This window comes from Triturus cristatus, chromosome 10, assembly GCF_964204655.1.
Source record: "Triturus cristatus chromosome 10, aTriCri1.1, whole genome shotgun sequence".
In the NCBI taxonomy this organism is placed as follows: Eukaryota; Metazoa; Chordata; class Amphibia; order Caudata; family Salamandridae; genus Triturus; species Triturus cristatus.
Genome location: NC_140593.1, coordinates 453,819,189 through 453,838,562, shown reverse-complemented (window position 1 = coordinate 453,838,562; position 19,374 = coordinate 453,819,189).

Here is a 19,374-nt window from a genome sequence, read left to right as displayed (position 1 = left end):
CCTGTTATGTCCCTGTAGCTCAGAGCAGAAGACCAGCTAACTAGCCCCTAGAAACACTCTGATGATCTTGGGTTCAAGCTGTAGATTCAGTCCTTCTTCCTCAGGCAATAGGACAGCAGACTAGTTCCTCTTGTAGCAGGGCACCAGAGAAGCCAGCCAGTCCTTCTTGCAGCAGGATAGCAAAGCAGTCTTTCTTCTGAGTGTTCCACAGGCCCGCAAATTATCTGAAGAGTTGAGTCTGAGGGTCCAACATGTAAACCTGGTGTCTGCTTTGAAGTGGGAGAAGCTTCTAGAATCCTACCCCTAAAGAGGTATTCGGAATTGTCTACTAACTTGCTCTGGCTCCAGATTGTCTGGGGTCACAATAAACTAGTGTGAAACCCCTTGTGAGAGTGCTGAGGCAGAGACTCAGAAGTGAAAGTGTGGTAGATGACAGCTCCTCCCCCTCATCCTGACAGAGATGGCCCGTCCTGCCAATACTTTTCCCCCCTTTGTCTCACTGTCTGGGAGAAACACACAAAGACCAACTGCCAACTACACCTGGTCAAGTGACCCAGGACACAAGCACCAAGTGGTTGCAACAAGACAATGGCAACTATCTAAAAGTGGAATTTTTTAGAATTGTGACTTAAAATCTCACTATACCCTTAAAGAGGGTTTTAAATTACAATCCATCAGAAACCAAACATGACTTTCCTGCCCGCTCCCAATCAAAGGTTATCTCTTATTAATTCAGTAACCCAATGTTATTCTATGGGAGAAGTAGGCCGTGTAATAGCGAAAAACACATTTGAGAGTTTTTCACTACCAGGGATTGTAAAACTGAAACAATTATGTCCCACTTTTTAAATAAAATGGACCCTGCCCTATGGGCTATATAGGCCTACCCTAGGGATGGCTTATATGTACTAAAAAGAAACATTTATGCCTGGCAAAAGGTTTGTTTTTTACATTGAAAGAGCAGTTTAAAACTGCACACACAGGCTGCAATGGCAGGCCTGGGGCATGTTTGCAATGCCACTTAAATGGGTGGCACAATCATTGCTGTAGGCCCACCAGTAGCATTTAACTTACAGGCACTGTGTACTTGTAGTACCTCAGTAGTAGGGACTTAAAAGTAAATTAAATGTGCTAATTTTGGTGTAAGCCAATTTTGCCAGGTTTAAGTGAGAAAGCCCAAGCACTTTATTACTGGCTAGCAGTGGCAAAGTGAACAGAATCCTAAGGCCAACAAAAATGAATTCAGCAAAACATAAGGAGTGAAAGCAAAATGTTTGGGGAAAACCCAGGCCAAAATGTCTAACATTCAGCCTTTTCAGCAAGGAGAGTTCACAATAAATTCTCCTGTAATGGTCCACCACTTCAACCAAATCTCACAGTTAAGAGTTGATCCCATTTTCTGTGAGCCTGCATAGTTACTTGTGAGTAACCCAATACTTTTCACTCATTCACAATGTCCTCATCCCTTACAAGGGAAATTATTGAACACAAAACATCTGCACCCAGCAAGGCACAGGACTAAAATATCCCAATGGAGCCTAGAGCATGCTTTGCAAATGTTCTTCCAAAGAGTACTGGGGCATCATTCGAACATCTTTCCTCTACCTGGTTTGGCTACTTAGCCTCTCACTTGCTGTTTGCCACAGCAAAGGCTCTGTGTCAGGCAATGTCAGTGCACCACACCGGCTCTAAGTCTCCCCATTTTCATTGCTATTCCAAGCTGGGAGGGGTCCCAAATGCTCAGTTCCTTATTACAGATTCATCATCACTCATTCCTGATTCCTGTTTGAGGTTGTGCTCAGTGAAAACTCCTGAGCCCAGTCTATCCTTGACCTCAGTTCAACCATTTGGTCTTCCCATTATTGCAGCAGGCCTTATCATCACTATGTCTATGGGACTCGTGTAACCCAGAGTGCACTTCAAATGAGCCCTAGACAGACTGAAATATTTTGGTTTCAAATAGCACACAACTGCTGTGAGTCTGAGCTACCTGCTTACCTTTGTAAAGCCTGCTATGTATTGCCCATCCTAGGTTTAGGCGTATACAGTCTACTACTGAGACCAACAAATGCCTTACTGCTCCAGTTGCATAAAATGAGTACCTGCCTCTTACCCCCCACTCTTCACCACAGGTGCTAAATTGACTGAGCTTTCCATTCTCAAACACTGATGTCCCTCTACAGAGTTTGCCAGATCCTCAAATACAGTCTTATGCCTCACCAACACGGGAAAAAAAGTGTGCTTCCTGGCTGTCATCATTGTTCTTTCAATATGGTTACCATTCAGGTTTGGACTTGCCCATAGGGCAATCAGGCAGTGTCTGACAGGTTGGTCTGAAAGGTCAGTATGTAGGCTCGTGTTTTGGCTGTTTGTGGGCCTGTTTTATGGTCCACCTGGCTGGGTTTTACTGTTATTTTTTCTCATCAAACAAACAGTGCCTGCAGCAAGCTCCAATCCATGCAGCCATTCATACCTTGCAAACTACCGATACAGTGGATATTTGTAAACATGGTCCACAATTTTAGCTATCTAATTCACTAACACAGCCACTTTTATTTTAGTGCTCAGGTCTACTTCCTGTACCAGTCCATCCTTGCTACCATTCCCTCCATAGATAGTTCGTAGCAGACTTTAGAGGCTGTCAATTTCTCCTCAAATCCCTGGGAATTTACAGTATCTTCCAAACTTATTGTAGGAGCTTAATTGTGCCAAAAAATAAGGATCATGTGCTCCATAATTGTCCACTCATACAATCAGCTGTTACTGTTTTTCGGGGTGAGAGACACATTTACATAAAGTGGAGATTGTGATGATTGCAGTGCTAGCTGTAGCACCAGCACCATTCTTTCTTTCTTGCAGCAGTATAGCCTTAACCCCCACATTAGACGTACCTTGTCCTTGACTATTGTTCTGTTTGGATTTTTGTCCTCAGTTAGATTCTGAATCCTTGCCTTGATATGTTGATACATTGTGCTTTGAATTGGATGTAAGAATGAGATGGACTCAATTGTTTAAATTAAACATATTTCATGCCACTTCTTTCCCTAGCCAGCCAATCCTGAAAAATAGTAGATTAACCCAACCAATGTTGCCTTGCTTTGCACTCTGGCCCTAATTCGTTTTTAGGTGGCTTGCCAATTTCATGCTTTTTAAAAAATAAATGCCATGGATGCCAAAAAAAGAAGCACATGGGGGCACCTACATCTGATCTGGAAGACAGGCATATTAATGAAGCTAAAGCTTCTCTAGATTACCTACAAAACCGTGCATGACAGCACACCACAGCACCACTGCAAAATCAGCACCAAAGACCTTGGCAGTAGCATGGCAGTCATTGATGCTGAGGCTAAAACTGGTCAAAGTTCCAGATCAGGTTAGTTAATATAGCTATAACAGAACAGGTAAACCAACAATGTCAGTAAAAAAAATTAGACTTGAAGGCACCACACGAGGTGTTGCTCTTTTGCGATATTAGGAGCTTACTACAGTCACTATTACACACACTGTCAGGTTGACTGTGATTTTGCAAACTCTGAGAACTTGTAACATGAAGAACTTCAGGTGTAGAATGAAAACCAGCTTAACAATGATAAGTGATATGATAAACACCTGCTACTGTCGGAGGCGGAGTTGGAGGAAAACAAGGAAGATGAGTGTAGCATCTTCCCCAGCCCTGGAGCATGCAAATAGATTACACCATAAACGGGAGCTGCGGGTGAACATGTCTTTATTCTCCAACATTCATTCATGCGCTGCACATTACGCCATACTTCCCAGAAACACGCCGTAACATCTCCCCCACATATTACGTGATTTCTGTTCAGAAGCTGCCCAGATCCAGCGTCACATTGTAACATGCGCACTCGGGAAATGGCTGAAGGGCCGGTAGCCTAGTTCCAGCTGTGGGCTGCTTTTTTGGGAAGCCTGGGGGCTGTCTGTGTTGTGAGGATGCCACCAGCGGCCCAGTGGGTGTCTGAGTGGCCTTTCTAGAGGCAGATGGGCAGAGGTATCACTCCCTTTCTCGTGCTGGGCCGGACCATTAATGTATGCTGATTGAGCGGGGGCAGGGGGCCTGAGCAGAAGTGCTCTCACTTGCATTCATGTGTGGCTCAGCAGTGTGAACTAATCCACACATTTTTTTTTATCTAAGTGAAGTTAATAAAACATGCCCCCACCCCCTTTCTTCTCATAAAACTTCGCTGAAGCAGTGTTTTGTGGAAAGGCAATGCACAAATGCGGGTCAGTTTTTTTTGGTGTGCCCGGGCCGATTTTTTATCCCTATCCAATCCTGCCCAGAACCATAAGGGTCCTTGTGCGTACAGCATCAATATGCTACAATGAGTAGAAGGAGCAGAAGTGGGGAAGCTCAGATAGCTCATATGGGGGAAAATCAGCATGTGTTCAGGTAGACAAAGTAAGTGCTGAGAATAAACCTACTCCTACAATCTACCTGCCCGCGTGCAGAAGGACGTTTTTTTCTAATGCAACAGTAAACCGATTGGATGTCCTCTAAGTATCAGAGACTTTTGTGGCGATCCAACAAATGTAAGGTGCTTATGAAAAAAACATTTTTAATGGAGTAAGAACATTTAGAGATACATGTGCACATGTTTAGAGAAGATCAGGGGATTTAGGTTAGACATTAATTATAACCATTTGAGATAGAAAAAGAAGTTCATTTTGAATGGGTATCTTCTTTTTTTATTTCAAATTATGAGTTCGTTGGCAGCTTTAAACTTCGCGCTTTGATGCCACAACTACATTTTCCTCGCATCCACCGAGGAACTGCTGTGCATGTGAATATGATCTTGAGGAAATTTGTGTTCAAAAATATAATTTAAAGGGGCAGATAACATATTTTCAATCGCGTTAGTTGTACTTACATGTGTGAGTGTCAACAGTATTTAAATTCAAAGGCATTTAATTGTAAAGTGCTTAATGTCAGTACCATATTGCACCTTTAAATGTACTTTTCAGTATTCTCAGCATTGCTTCAACGGATAAAGCTTTGCACAACAAACACAAATGCCACCTATAGCTTCTGCCAGCCTGTCATTTATACCACGAGGACACAAAGCAATTCACGTTATCAAGCCCGCACCCCAAGACATCTAAATGGTACGGACACAAAAATATGTTCAATACAAGCAAGTTCTAATACAAGCAAGAAAATAATGTCCCTTCCTACCTTGAGCTGGACTGTGAAATAGCACCGTCCACAATAAGAGTGCAGATGTTCATGATGTCCCTCGGCCTGCTGCACACCTACATCCCTGAACCCACAACCTTCTTCTCTTTGGTAGTGGTGCATGTTGTGGTAGTAAGTATTGGCCACCCAGGATGGATGGTGCCCGTTAGCGAGGTTTAATCCTTTTTAGAAGGAACATTTGGCATTTTAAGGCTCCTAAAAGAAGATTAGGTAGGGCATCTGGGTGGGTACCCCTGTATTTGGGCGTTCTGCGCTGGTGAGGGAGGCACCTGGAGGGTAGGGCAGAGGTCATAGGATTGATAAGCCCAGTTGGTATCAAGCTCAAACAGGTATATGGGAGGCTCTAAGATTGACAAGACTAGACTGCAACAAGCACTTCCTCTTCCTAGATTGAACTGCACCACTGGTCCCATGGAAAGGATTTAGGCGCTATTTTTATTTGGTTCACCGTTATTTTAACCCAGATCTGCGTGTATATTCCTGATTTTATATTAGGAATATTTTAGATTGAATATACATTTTAGTGGCTATGAGATTATGTTATACTTTTATGATGGAAATCACTCATTCGGATTGAGTTAGACCGAGGCACTTGGCACTTTAATAAGGCACAGCGCATGGGTTACTTAAATAATGGACTATCGTTGATTCTATTGTTAATTAAGTTTTTGAAAATTTAGTGTATCATGTTCATTGTTTTAACTATTTTATGCTCAATTGTTATGGTTTTAATCAACTATACAATAAAAAATGCTAACTAGCTAACTAACATTCCGAAGGTATAGACAGGTTGAGGTTTATTTCCTGTCTCCAGGATATTGCCATCTGCAAGTTTGGCGAGAGCGTTTTCAAACAAGGTGAATCCGTTTTCAATCCCTTTCCCATCTCATCTGCGAGCCTTATTTTGGTCGACTTTGTTCATGTGGAAGATAAAAAATGGTATTTATTTTACTGACAGTTCCTTGCACGCATCGTTTGCTCTACTTGTGAGTAAAATTCACACATTGAAACGATTTTGGTTCCTTGTTTGTCCTGTACAGTGCCTATTTTGAAAGAATTGTAGAGATTTTTGAGAGGGAAAAACAGACGAACACCTTTATTTTACATCCTCCTCTCTTTGCTTTCAGCTACAAAGGTAGACTGATTTTAGGGAAAGATTTTAAAAAGTAGCCTATTTTTATTTTGCACCTAAACCGTAGATACTTTCGTCGTAATAGATTCAACATGTCATTCTTTTAGTATAGTTTTCAGTTAACACTTTAAAAATGTAAATTTAGCGGGGAAAATAATTATCTAACACGTCATCAAGTATGTTTGTCTTTCGCCAAAAATATTCTGCCCATTTTAAAACATAAAATGAAAGCATTCCACATTCTGCCCTCTGTCAGTCTTCTTGAAGGATAGCTGGGGTAATACCATACGTAGGAATGATCTCAGTTCTCAAAAGTTTATAGGGGGAAAACTTTGAATGGAACAAATAAGGGTTTGGGGTTGAATATATTTGAATTTTTCTACTTGCATGTTCCTTCAGGTTTTGGATACTTGTAAGCACAACATAAGCCGGGGGGCTTTTAAGATCACTTCAACGCCTTATATAAAAGCTTCCGTGACTAGACAGTTGTTGAAAGCCCATCGTGCTCCCGAGATGAGGAGCTGGGACAGAGACAGCCCAGCCACCAAAGCCAGCGCATCTGAAAGAATAGCACTCTTTACAACGCATGCGTTTACAACACAAGTCGTTACAACGACGTGTTGTTAGATCGCATGCCATTACAACGCAAGCTGTTACAACGACTTGCCGTGGGGAGGGGGGGTGGGGGGGGCGCTGGAGTTTGGAATAGTATAATTTACTGTTCCAACTCCAGCATGTGCAACAGTAGGGAAGGTGTTGGATAGAAAATCCAACAAATCCAACACATTCCGCCCCCTACAGCAAGTCGTTGTAACGACTTGCGTTGTAATGGCATGCGATTTAACAATGCATCGTTGTAACGACTTGCGTTGTAAACGATGCGTTGTAAATGATGCATTGTAAATGCTGTTTACCCATCTGAAACAGGGACAGGGTCTCCAAGAGAGATACAAAATGAAGGGTGAGTGATGATACAGTTTCGAGAGAACACTTGCGGCCAGCCATGTTAAAGGAACAATCAGACAGACACAAGACCTAGAAATAGAATTCCTACAGAACAGAGAACCAATAAAATAAACTATAGCTTTGGCATAGGTGGCAACATATATGAATACTCTGAGTCTTTTAAAGTGGCTGGATAGTATCGACTAGGAGCCCAAGATAGCAGGTTTTGAAATAACATAGCCAATTATGTTTACCCTTCGGAATAATCCGGCAGAAACAAACGTTTCATCGCATGCCTCATCCCTGCTTAGAAGAGGGAAGGGTATATGGGCAGGAACGCGCCTCTGGATGTTTCGTTTCAACCCCTACAATTGCTTCTGAGCAGAGAATCTACCAGGCAAATTATAAGGGTGTTTTTGTGATATTGACATCTGCCAACTGGAATTCGGAATATGAACCTATTTTCTCCAGGCCATCCAATACCTGTCAGATTGCAAAAATCATCTGGTCAGTTTACTCTTCATGTGACTGAGCTACAAGGTGATAATGACTTTCAGTCACTGACAATTTGGGCTCGGCTGTCTATGGAAAAGCTCCCATGTGGAAAATTGCCTGTATTTACTTGGTCTAGCTTGACACCTTGCTACATGGAGTGGCGAGCAAGCATTTTTACTATGCTGGAAATTATTTCTTTCACACTTTTGATCTTAAAGTATGTTTCATACAGGAAGAAACAAGTGCACATATTTCTGCATTATTTTTAACCAACTGGAACCAATTTCTGTCAAGCGCTAAGAACATGCACAATGAGCGGAAATATCATGCATTTTTAAATGGACGGTGTCAGTTTCATAAACCTTAAGCGATCATGTTTTTGAAAAATAGAAAACATGGGGCATATGTACAAGGGGATAAAGCCACTAGAACGTCACTTTTATCGATGTATGGTGGCATTATCCCCTTCTGCATATTTACAAAGTGGCGTTAAGCCACCTTTTGTGGCTTAACGCCGCCTTGTAAATAAGGCCTCTTAGCATGTAACATTTAGCTTGAAAAAGGGGCATGCAATGGGGGTATTTATGATAAAATGTTGGAGGGTGGTGTTACGCCCAAATTGGTAACGCTGCACTCTGATAGTTTTTTAAATGCAGGGATGCGCCGCATTTATACAAATATGGTGCACCCCTGAGTTTTCCCTAGCGCTGGGGCTAAAAAAGCTGCTTAGCGCCAGGGCAGGCACACTTGCACCATGTTGCAAGGGTGCCTGCGCATAAACAACCATTCCCTGCAATGCAGGCACCCTTGCACTATGGTGCAAGGGTGCCTGCGTTGGCGCTAGGCAGCTAAATTTAGCAGCAGCGCTAGGGACAAAACGCAGGGGTGCACCATATTGTAGTAAATATGGTGCATCCCTATATTTTGAAAATGTCAGAGCGCAGCACTGTCAAATTTGCCGCATCTCAGCGCTCCAACGTTTTCTAGTAAATATGTCCCCATATTTTTAAAATGACAAATATTCTCTGATCCCTAAATATCTTGCACTTTTTGGCCATTTGTACAGGTCCTCAGACCTTAAAGAACATGTTAATGCAATTTCTACTACTGCAGAGTCAACCATATTGGCAAACGTGTGTATGTCAATTGGTCCTTGAAAACGATGTTATAGTTCTATGTGTGCTTTGCAGTGGTGGCATGTAAGGCACTTGTTGCCTACAGTACGCAGTGACAACCAAGCAGTCAGAGGCAAAGACTGGGTGAGTCAGAGGACAGACAAATAAAATGATCACACAGATTGACAGTCATCTGGACATTAGAAAGACAGGGACAGTGTAGCTAACACATCATTTGACAGAGGTTGGTGTTGTATGGTGCAGGTACAGGACAACAGGTAACAGCTACTCACAGGGCAGGCAGAGAGAGCTAGTGACAGGTATTTTGGAGAGGGAGAGCAAGTAAGTGACAGGGATTATTAAAGTAAGGGGCGAGCAGTGACAAGCATTGACAAGGGGAGGGCAGAGAAGGACAACTATTGTGCCAGAAGGATCATGAGGGCAGAATGAGACCTGCATGCGACAAATAGCAACATTAAGCTTTTTACTTGGCCTCATGTCATCAGGAGCAAAATTGTACAGTCTGGCACTTTCTTTTCACAAATTATTATGAGCTGGTACTGCCTAATCCCCCTCCTCGTATTACTTAAAAGACCCTTGGGGTGAGGAACCTCCCCTCCTCCAAGGCAAACACTTCAAACACCACAACTGTTTGGATTAGGGGCCGGAAACCCCAGCCGAATTTTATTACAAAATTAATAAAACATTCACATTATTATTATTTACATTATCAGCAATACGCAGAAAGTCCAATACATTGATAGGTATAAGATGTCAATAGGCTAACCTTAACATGTTTCTAATATATAGCCATTCCTATCGTAATCTAAGAGATGAATATACTTTTCCTTCTGCGTATCGCTGTTAGAGCCTGCGGCAAGGTCACTGACTGGCGGCCCCAGATCCCGATAAAGCTAAGTCCCAAAAACTCCTACCAGCGTGATGTTACATAGGGGGCCCAGCTTACCGGATGGATACCTCCCCTGGGCTCCCCCTATGCCCTGAACCTTAACTCCATAAAGGGGCTGCTGCAATTATGCATCCTTCGCGCCCTTGAGCGCATGCGCGTGTGGCGGTGGCCAACCAACCTACTGGAAGCAAGACTTCCCTGCCCCCCGCACCCTTTCAGCCTACCAACTGTAACTGCCCCTGGAGTTCCATGAGAGACCCTCTATCTCCCCCTCGGGCATCCCCATTTGAGAATGGTGATGCCCGCTAAGGACCGAAAACTATGCTCATCAATCATGACCTTACCGCCACAAGCCAGTATAGTTGGCCGACTATCTGGCCTACCCCCTCTGCCTACTCAGAAGGTCATGTCCTGCTCCTTGCACCCTCCAACCATGCTAGTATGTCCTCCATGAATGCCTGATTCCCTCGACTCGAGAGGTGAACCCCATTTTGCAGAAAAAACTGCTCGCCCCGGATATACCCGTGTCCCATTGACCTCAGTCAAGGGGTCCTGAATAACTTCTCCATCTTGTTGTTGATCCTCTTTACTGAGTGATTCAACGCCCACACAAACTCACCCCCTCTCCACTGGAATCTTAGGATCATGTATGACCAAACGATCACAGCCTCTGGGCATTTCTTCACCAGCCACCCCACCTCAGTAAGCAGGGTCTCTATGATGCCCCTCTGCCCCAGGTGTACCAGGTCATTGCCTCCTAAATGCAAGATACAAACAACAGGGGGTCTCTGATTTTTGCTCAGCGCGCGTGTCACCAGCTCCCTGAACTGACCAAAGCGCTGTCCACCCTATCCATGAAAAGATATTCTTGCACCTGCCTGTCGTGCCCTAACCTCCTAGGAACCTGTAAAGAAATGTTTTAACGTCGTATGTACGAATGTGCAATAATCCAGACTTCCTGTTCTTCTTGGTCCCAAGCGTGAACCTGGACCATAACATGTGCTGTGCGTTGCTGAACCGTTGACTGTTGCCCTCCTGCCTGACAGGATGGCACACCTTTTGCGGGATGGTGAACCGATGCAAGCTTCACCCCTGCGACACAGGATGTAGAAACTGCAAATCAACCAGGAAAGAAACCAACCATCAGTACATCTGCCTGCAACCGCTAAAGCATATGTAAGCGCACAAAGCATTTATAACTATTTGAGGACCACCTACCGAGCCTTTGTACCTCATTTCTATTAAACCCTCTGGCCACTACTTCGGTGGCGGCCCCTATCCCTAAAGGAGTGGGTCCCAAAGGTAGCTGGATCTAAACCGGCGTTCTGCATGGCCAGACCCATGACCCTCCTGAACTGAAAAATGGTGAGCAGTGTCCCGTCCGCATGAACTAGTAGCACCCCCCCATGGCCTTTGGTTGTTGTGCCAGGAAGGTCTCCAGCCTGGTAATGGGGCAGCAGAGACTTAATTCAGCTCCACGCAAGGCTATGCCTTCCCCCCTGCCTTCCTGATCTGTTTTGGACCTGGGTATTGAAATCAATACGGAGTCCCCTTTAATCTGTACATGGCCCAACTGAAGCCCTCCCTGCCAGTCCCTTTTGTTTTTTGCCACTAGCTCCCCTATACTGAAAGCGCCATAGAAAGCCATACAGAAAGCCACTTGAAACAGAATTGCCTCCCCCGGAGAATTACACACCTGGTGCAGAGCATCCATCAATGTGGCCAATGTCTGGATTCCTATGGGTCTTCTTTCATCAGGCTGCACCCCTTGTAGGCGTTGCCACCCCTTCCACGCTTTTCGCACTATGACAGTGCCGGTGGGATCCCCCTTACCTCTAGCCTTTGCAAAAAAGGAAATGGCTGTAATATGACGCCTTGCTGATGCCACTGAGCGCCTCTCGTCCCTCATGGATCTCAAATAGGAAAGAACAGGCCCAGTGTTGTGCCATTTGTGCTCCCAATTGTCCCCCAAAAAATAGCAATATGCTCCAAACGCCCCTTCGTATGCCCTCCTGGTCCTGTGTGCTAGGCTAGCTGCCACGAGGTCCGATAACTGGGGGCACCAAGCTGCCAAAGTTGTTCTGGGAAGGGCTTTGGGTTCTCTGCCGCCTCTGGGTGATTGGACCTGAACACCTGCATTTCAAAGCGAAAGAGCACATCAGCGGCATAGTTCAATACTCCTGGCACATGTTTAGCTCTAAACAGCATATTCATCTTCATGCACAGCAGTATTATCTCTTTTAGGAGCCGCAAAATCATTTTACACTTTCCAGTTTGGTTATTAATACATTCCACCACCACCATATTGTCTGACCAGAATACCACAGTTTGGTCCCTCAGTTGTTCTGGCCAAATGGACAAAGCCACCAGGTAGAGGAATAGCTCCAGGAAGCTGATGTTGCTTGTGAGTCCTGACTCCACCCACCATGCTGGCCAATGCTGCGCAACCCATGCTGGACCCAGGATGGCACCAAACCCCTCGCTACCTGCTGCGTCAGTCATCAACCCTATCTCCGGGCTGGACCTGGGAGGGCTGGGCCACACAATCCTTCTGTTGAAATCACGCAGGAATGCCTTCCATATCTGCATGTCCTGCCTGACCTCACCGGACAGTCTGGTGTGATGGTGTTTCTCCCTAAGTCCTGACACAGCCTGTACGATGGTGCGTGAAAAAGGTCGATCCATTGGGATTATCCTCAACGCAAAGTTCAGTTGCCCTACAACCTGTCTTTTAACTGGTGAAATGTCACACTTTCCTTCGTCAAGCAGTGCTGTAATGCGGACCCAAAAGCTGTTATTTTCTCTAAAGGCAACCGTGACACACCATGCACAGAATCCAACTCTGTACCCAGGAATTCAATCTCTGTGCTTGGCCCCACCATTTTGCCTTGTGCCAATGGCACTCCCAACTCCTGCATGAGTGCGCAACTTGCAGCATATTGATCCTGGTGCGCCCCTGAAAAGGAGATCATCAAGATTGTGTAATACCATCTGGTGCCCTGTCGCTCGCCTGAAAACCCAGTCCAAAAAGGAGCTGAATTTCTCAAAATAGGCACAAGAAACTGAACAGCCCATAGGCATGCGCTTGTCTACGTAGTACTTCCCCCTAGATTGAAAACCCAACAGATGAAAGTCCAGATGGTGTACCAGCAGCAAGCAGAAAGTTGACTCAATATCTTATTTGGCCAAGCATGCGCCCTGCCCCAAACCCCTGAGCATCTCAACTGCTTTATCAAAGGAAGCGTACCTGACACTGCATAGGTCACCATCAATGGCATCGTTCAGGGACTGTCCTCTGGGGGCCGATAGATTATGAATCAATCAGAATTCCCCGTGCTCTTTTTTGGGAACCACCCCTAGCTGGGAGCAGACAAAGTTTTCCATTGGGGGTCATCAAATGGGCCTGCTACTCTGCCCAGCCTAACCTCCTTTTCAAATTTTCAAGCTGCAACCCCCTCATTGGTCCTGACCGATAACTGATTTTCGCAATGTGACACCCCAATGTAGCCCAGTGCGGGGATCCTGAAACCAGTGTCGGATCGGATGCCTTCGCTCTCCTAAATTCTTTCTCATACTCCTTCCACCCACTCCCCCCATATTTATCATGGGCGCAAGTAATCCTGTTCTGGTAACAAGCCATTTCTGAATCCAGACCCGGGTAACGCTCACACATAATTGACATATAAATTGGGAAACCTTTTATCCAGTTTAGTAAAGTCTCTTCCACCCTGTACTTTAATATGGTAATAGCCCATTCCCTTGGGTGAGTCCATTCTTTATTCTTTCTGGCTTCCTCCCTCTCCGCCTCATCTGTTAACAGGGAAAATATATTCACGTACGTGCCCTTCCAAATTTTTTCCCTTGTCTCTTGAGACAAATGTCGCCCCAATTGCTCCCTTGATGAGCTCACTTCACCCACACCCAAGGATGGCAAGGTCCTTGTTATACCTGATGCTGCTGACTCCGCCGGTTTTGCTGCTCCTGGATCTGTTGGCGTGATTACCGGTAGCGTAACTCCACCACTCCCTGTTGGGACTGTGCTCCCAGGCACTGTACCCCCTGCCAGTACTGCCGGCTCCTCCTTAGATTTAGCCTTGTCAAATTGCGCCATTAACTGTTTGGCCTTCTCCATCACGTCCCCCCAGCTACCTGACATTCCTGCTGCTGGGGACCAGTTCCCTACTTTCTTCAACCAGGGAAGTACTGCTGCCAGACTGGACACTAAATCGGGCTGGGCTGGCGTGTCCCCGTCTGGGCCCCCCGTTCGAGGGACAGGTGGGGCCTGTGGCTGCCCGTCAGTGGGAAGTGTGGGAGCTGGTTTACTAGGTCCATCACTGCCCTATGGGATCAGTATGGGGTCGATTGGCTGAGGTACCACCCCCACTGTGGCTGGGCCCCGGGGCCACTTCCTGGCCAACACCTTCCAGAGGCATAGGTGCCCCACCCTTTCCCCCTTTTCTGGGTCTACTCCTCTTGGGTACTGAAGGAACAACTGACTTAGGGGCTGCCCCAGATCGCCTGGGCCTACCCACTGCCCTGGTGAGCGCCCAAAATATCGAAACTAAAATATCTACCTACACAAATATCGAGTTTTTAATATCGATGGGACAGAATATCGATGTCAATAATATCTATGGACAGAATATCGATCCTAAGGTAAGTATATTAATATCGATGTTAGTAATATCGAAGTTAGTAATATCGACATCAAATATATCGATTTTACTAATATTGATGTTACTAATATCGATATTTATATTATTGTTATGTATTTTATTATGTATTTAATATGTATGTGTTATATGTTTTTAGTTAAGTGTTCTACTGGTTTTAACATATATGTATACAATTTTTATATGTTAACAATGGTTTTTTAAGTCAATTTTGTGTTTTAGTACCATAGCGGGTTGTGGGTTTATAGGGGAATAGGGTGGGAAGTAATTTAATTATATGGAATTAATTATACATTTTTAGGAATTATAAATTAATTTTAATTATTTTTTGCGTTTAAGTTCTGTAGCGGGTTGTGGGTTTATAGGGGAATAGGGTGGGAAGTAATTTAATTATATGGAATTAATTATACATTTTTAGGAATTATAAATTGATATTAATAAATTTTTGCGTTGAAGTTCTGTAGCGGGTTGTGGGTTTATAGGGGAATAGGGTGGGAAGTAATTTAATTGTAATTAATTAATAATTTATTTTCATTTATTGGTATTGATAATTATATTATTGTTAATTAAGTATTAATTGGTAATTAATTTTTATTAATTGGCAATTAGTTTTAATTAGTTGATTAATTGATAATTATGTTAAGTGTATTATTTTATTAGTGGAGTGTGTTGTGCGTTTATAGGGGAATAGTGTTGGAAGTAATTGAAATCTAAATAAGTAATTATTAAATTAGTTGTTGGGTATTGATAATTAATTAATTGGACAATAATTATTAATTGGTAAATATTTTAAATTATAATATTTTGGTTATGAAAAATAATTAATTGTTGATTAATGATTAATTGTGAATTAAATATAATTAAATATTAATAAGTAATTATTAATTGGTAATTAATGTGTAATATTTATTATTTTGGCGTATGAAAAATATTTAATAGTTCAATATTTTTTAATTGGTAATTAATGTTTCATAATTATTATTTTGCGGTATATATTTTTTTAAATGGTTAAATATATTTTAATTGGTATTTACTTTTTAATAATTCATATGTTTTTGGTTATGAAAAATATTTTATCGTTTAATATTTATTATTTGGTAATTGATATTTATTAATTATTATTTATTGGTATTTATCATTAATGTATTGTTAATTAATTATTCTTTGGTAGTTATGTTTGTAATAATTATTTATTGGTATTTGTAAATAATTTTGAGTTATTTAATAATTAAATCACTAATTATTTTAAATAATTATTTTATTTATAACTATGTTATTTTTAACTTCTACGCTATCCAACACTTTCCCTACTGTTGCACCCACTGGAGTTGGAATAGTAAATTTTATCCCTACGCTATCCAACACTTTCCGTACTGTTGCATTCTCTGGAGTTGGAATAGTAATTTTTACCCCTACGCTATCCAACACTTTCCCTACTGTTGCACTCTGTGGAGTTGGAATAGTAATTTTTACCCCTACACTATCCAACACTTTCCCTACTGTTGCATTCTCTGGAGTGGGAATAGTAATTTTTACCCCTACGCTATCCAACACTTTCCCTACTGTTGCACTCTCTGGAGTTGGAATAGTAATTTTTACCCTTACGCTATCCAACACTTTCCCTACTGTTGCACTCTCTGGAGTTGGAATAGTAATTTGTACCCCTACACTATCCAACACTTTCCCTACTATTGCACTCTCTGGAGTTGGAATAGTAATTTGTACCCCTACGCTATCCAACACTTTCCCTACTGTTGCACTCTCTGGAGTTGGAATAGTAATTTTTACCCCTACACTATCCAACACTTTCCCTACTGTTGCACTCTCTGGAGTGGGAATAGTAATTTTTACCCCTACGCTATCCAACACTTTCCCTACTGTTGCACTCTCTGGAGTGGGAATAGTAATTTTTACCCCTACGCTATCCAACACTTTCCCTACTGTTGCAGTCTCTGGAGTGGGAATAGTAATTTTTACCCCTACGCTATCCAACACTTTCCCTACAGTTGCACTCTCTGGAGTGGGAATAGTAATTTTTACCCCTACGCTATTCAACACTTTCCCTACTGTTGCACTCTGTGGAGTTTGAATAGTCATTTTTACCCCTACGCTATCCAACACTTTCCCTACTGTTGCACTCTCTGGAGTTGGAATAGTAATTTTTACCCCTCCGCTATCCAACACTTTCCCTACTGTTGCACTCTCTGGAGTGGGAATAGTAATTTTTACCCCTACGCTATCCAACACTTTCCCTATTGTTACACTCCCTGGAGTGGAAATAGTAATTTTTATCTCTACGCTATCCAACATTTTCTTTACTGTTTATTTTTGGAGCTGGAGTAGTAGTTTTATTGTCGGTGCTATTTAATATATTTTGTATTATTTTAGCTAATGTAATATATAATTAATTTTAACAATATTCAAATTAAATGTAATTTTTTAAATGTGTTATATATAATTATTTAATTTTTATTCATGTTATTGTTTTATGTGTATGATGTATTTGTAATTTATAATAATTTTTAACAAGTTATAAGTTATTAAAACAATTATTAAAATGTATTATTAAGTAAGTATATATATTATATATTATATGTATATGTTTAATTAATGTTTTATTACATTATATATATTAATTATTATACATTATAACATATATTTAATTATGTTTCTTTTATTTATAAGTATTATTTGGTTTATTTTACATATTTTTTTTTAACTAAAAAATACTTTATATTTTTAATAACGATATTTTTGACATTCTATATTTTATTTTCGATATTTTTGTACTTACCATGTTGTAGATAGGATCTCGATATTCTTGTCATCGATATTTTTGTGTCGATATTTTTGTAGGTCGATTTTCTGTCCGTCGATATTCTGTCAGACATTCCACTGCCCTATCAGACCCATCCACTTTTTCCCTTAATTCAGTTAAGGCCTGACCCATGTCCTCCATTTTCCGCATCATTGTCTCCATAAAGGCATCCATGCGTGAACGCTGTTCATTCCGTTTGACCTTAGGGGCCATTGTGCACCAAATAAATTACCTGTTGGGTATTGAGTGCACCACAAGCACCAACACTACAGCAGCCCCCCTTGCACAGGTCTGAGACACTGCCCAAACCCTTACCTGGTAGTAGTAGCAGTCACCAGCCGGCCACAGCACCCACGCAACCAGAGCCATGCCCACCAGTTAGTCTAGTGGGTTGGGTGAGTAAACTCTAACCTGCGTGGCTCCCAGAGGCGATGATAATGCAGGCCTGCCAGTGCTGCCTCACACGCAAGTCTTGTGCCCCTTGCTGCAGATGATGTCAGCCACAATTCTTTGGTGCCTTGATCCACCTGGTGTGTGCCTGCTGTGCTTCCTTGATCTCCGTGCAGGGAAACAATTCTGTCTTACCGAATGCCTGTAGGGGGACACAAAGAGAGCAAAAATGCGCGGGAGCACACTCCCAATGCGCAGGAAAACAACAGCTGATTCCCTGGGCCTTGCTTACTCAAAGCGCAAAATTCAAAAGCGCCCCACCGTGCTGCGGCCATTTAGAACCGACCGAAATGTGAAATGCCAATTAAACAATGCACGCGACCGTATCCCAACACAAAATGGAATGCTGGCTCTGCCCGATTTAAAAGACACAAAATGGAATGCCTGGAGCTCTCGGCACCCAACGACTCACCCACGCGTTGCCTGTCATGAAGTGTCCATTTAAAAATACTCAGCCAGAATGCCTGGGGTATTTGCCAACAAGTGACTTGATCGCGCTGTACCTGGCGCACGGGAAAACAGCTGAGACACTCCTCTGCCTAACCGCCGAAATCAATCTCAACCTCTTTGTGAAGAAACAGCTTACCCGCTTCTCCTCAGCTGCTCCGTGAACCTCTGTGGACAGGTCCGTCTTCATCCCATGGCCGACTTCCTCGTTTTCCTGCAGAGGGAGAAAAAAACAAAAGATTTGTTAAGGGCCTCCAGATGCCCTGGCCCGTCTGAGTATCCAAACGGCTGCGGAGCGGAGCAAAAGAGAATGCCTGCCCTGCTCCCCAACCCTTTTAAATGGCCTTCCTGTGCAAGCCGGTTTTGACCGGCCTGCCCGATGAGTGACGCGCGAACCGGAAGCACTACCAAGTGCTTCCGGTTCACGCGACCACTCGCAAAACCGATTGGCTGACACAGGCAAGGTGAGGCACCACGTCATTGATGTGCGTGGTGACCCCCTCACCTCCCCTGAGTGCGGGGGACCGGTGCGATGGCCATAATGGCGGCACGCTCAAGCTTGAGCCCACCTTGCCAATATGTCAGATCTGTCACTCCATTTGGTTCAGTTGAAATTAACCAATATTAGGGGTTGGCGGGGAAGAGAGCAGGAGAAGCACACCAGTCTCCTCTCCCCTACATTCCCTACATTCCCTCCACCCCTCATCTCACCAACAGTTGAAACGAACCAAGTGGTGGGGATTGGAAAAGAAGGGACTGGGATTGCTCCTAATCCCTTGCCCTCCAAACCCTCTTGTTGATTCCATTTAAGAGAGCACCTTCCACTCACAAATCTTCTCTGTCCACATAATTCTGTGACCCTGCAAGTCAGAATATTTTCTTAGGCTAAAATAAATCCAAACAACATCTGGGTCCTTGCTGGGGTACAACGCACAATTATGTGCCCCAGCAAACAGCCAAGTACTGTTTGGACTTTTTCTTAGCCTAAGATGATCCAAACAGTTTTTGGTACCTTTCGGTGGCACAGACACACCGGTTTTTGCTCAAGTAAGGAGCTAGGCACTGTCTGGATTAATTCTTAGTCTAAGAATATATCCTAATAGCATCTGCCTTCTTTCTAGGGCATAGACACAGATCTGTGCCAAAGCAAAGAGCTAGCTACTGTTTGAGTTTGTTCAAC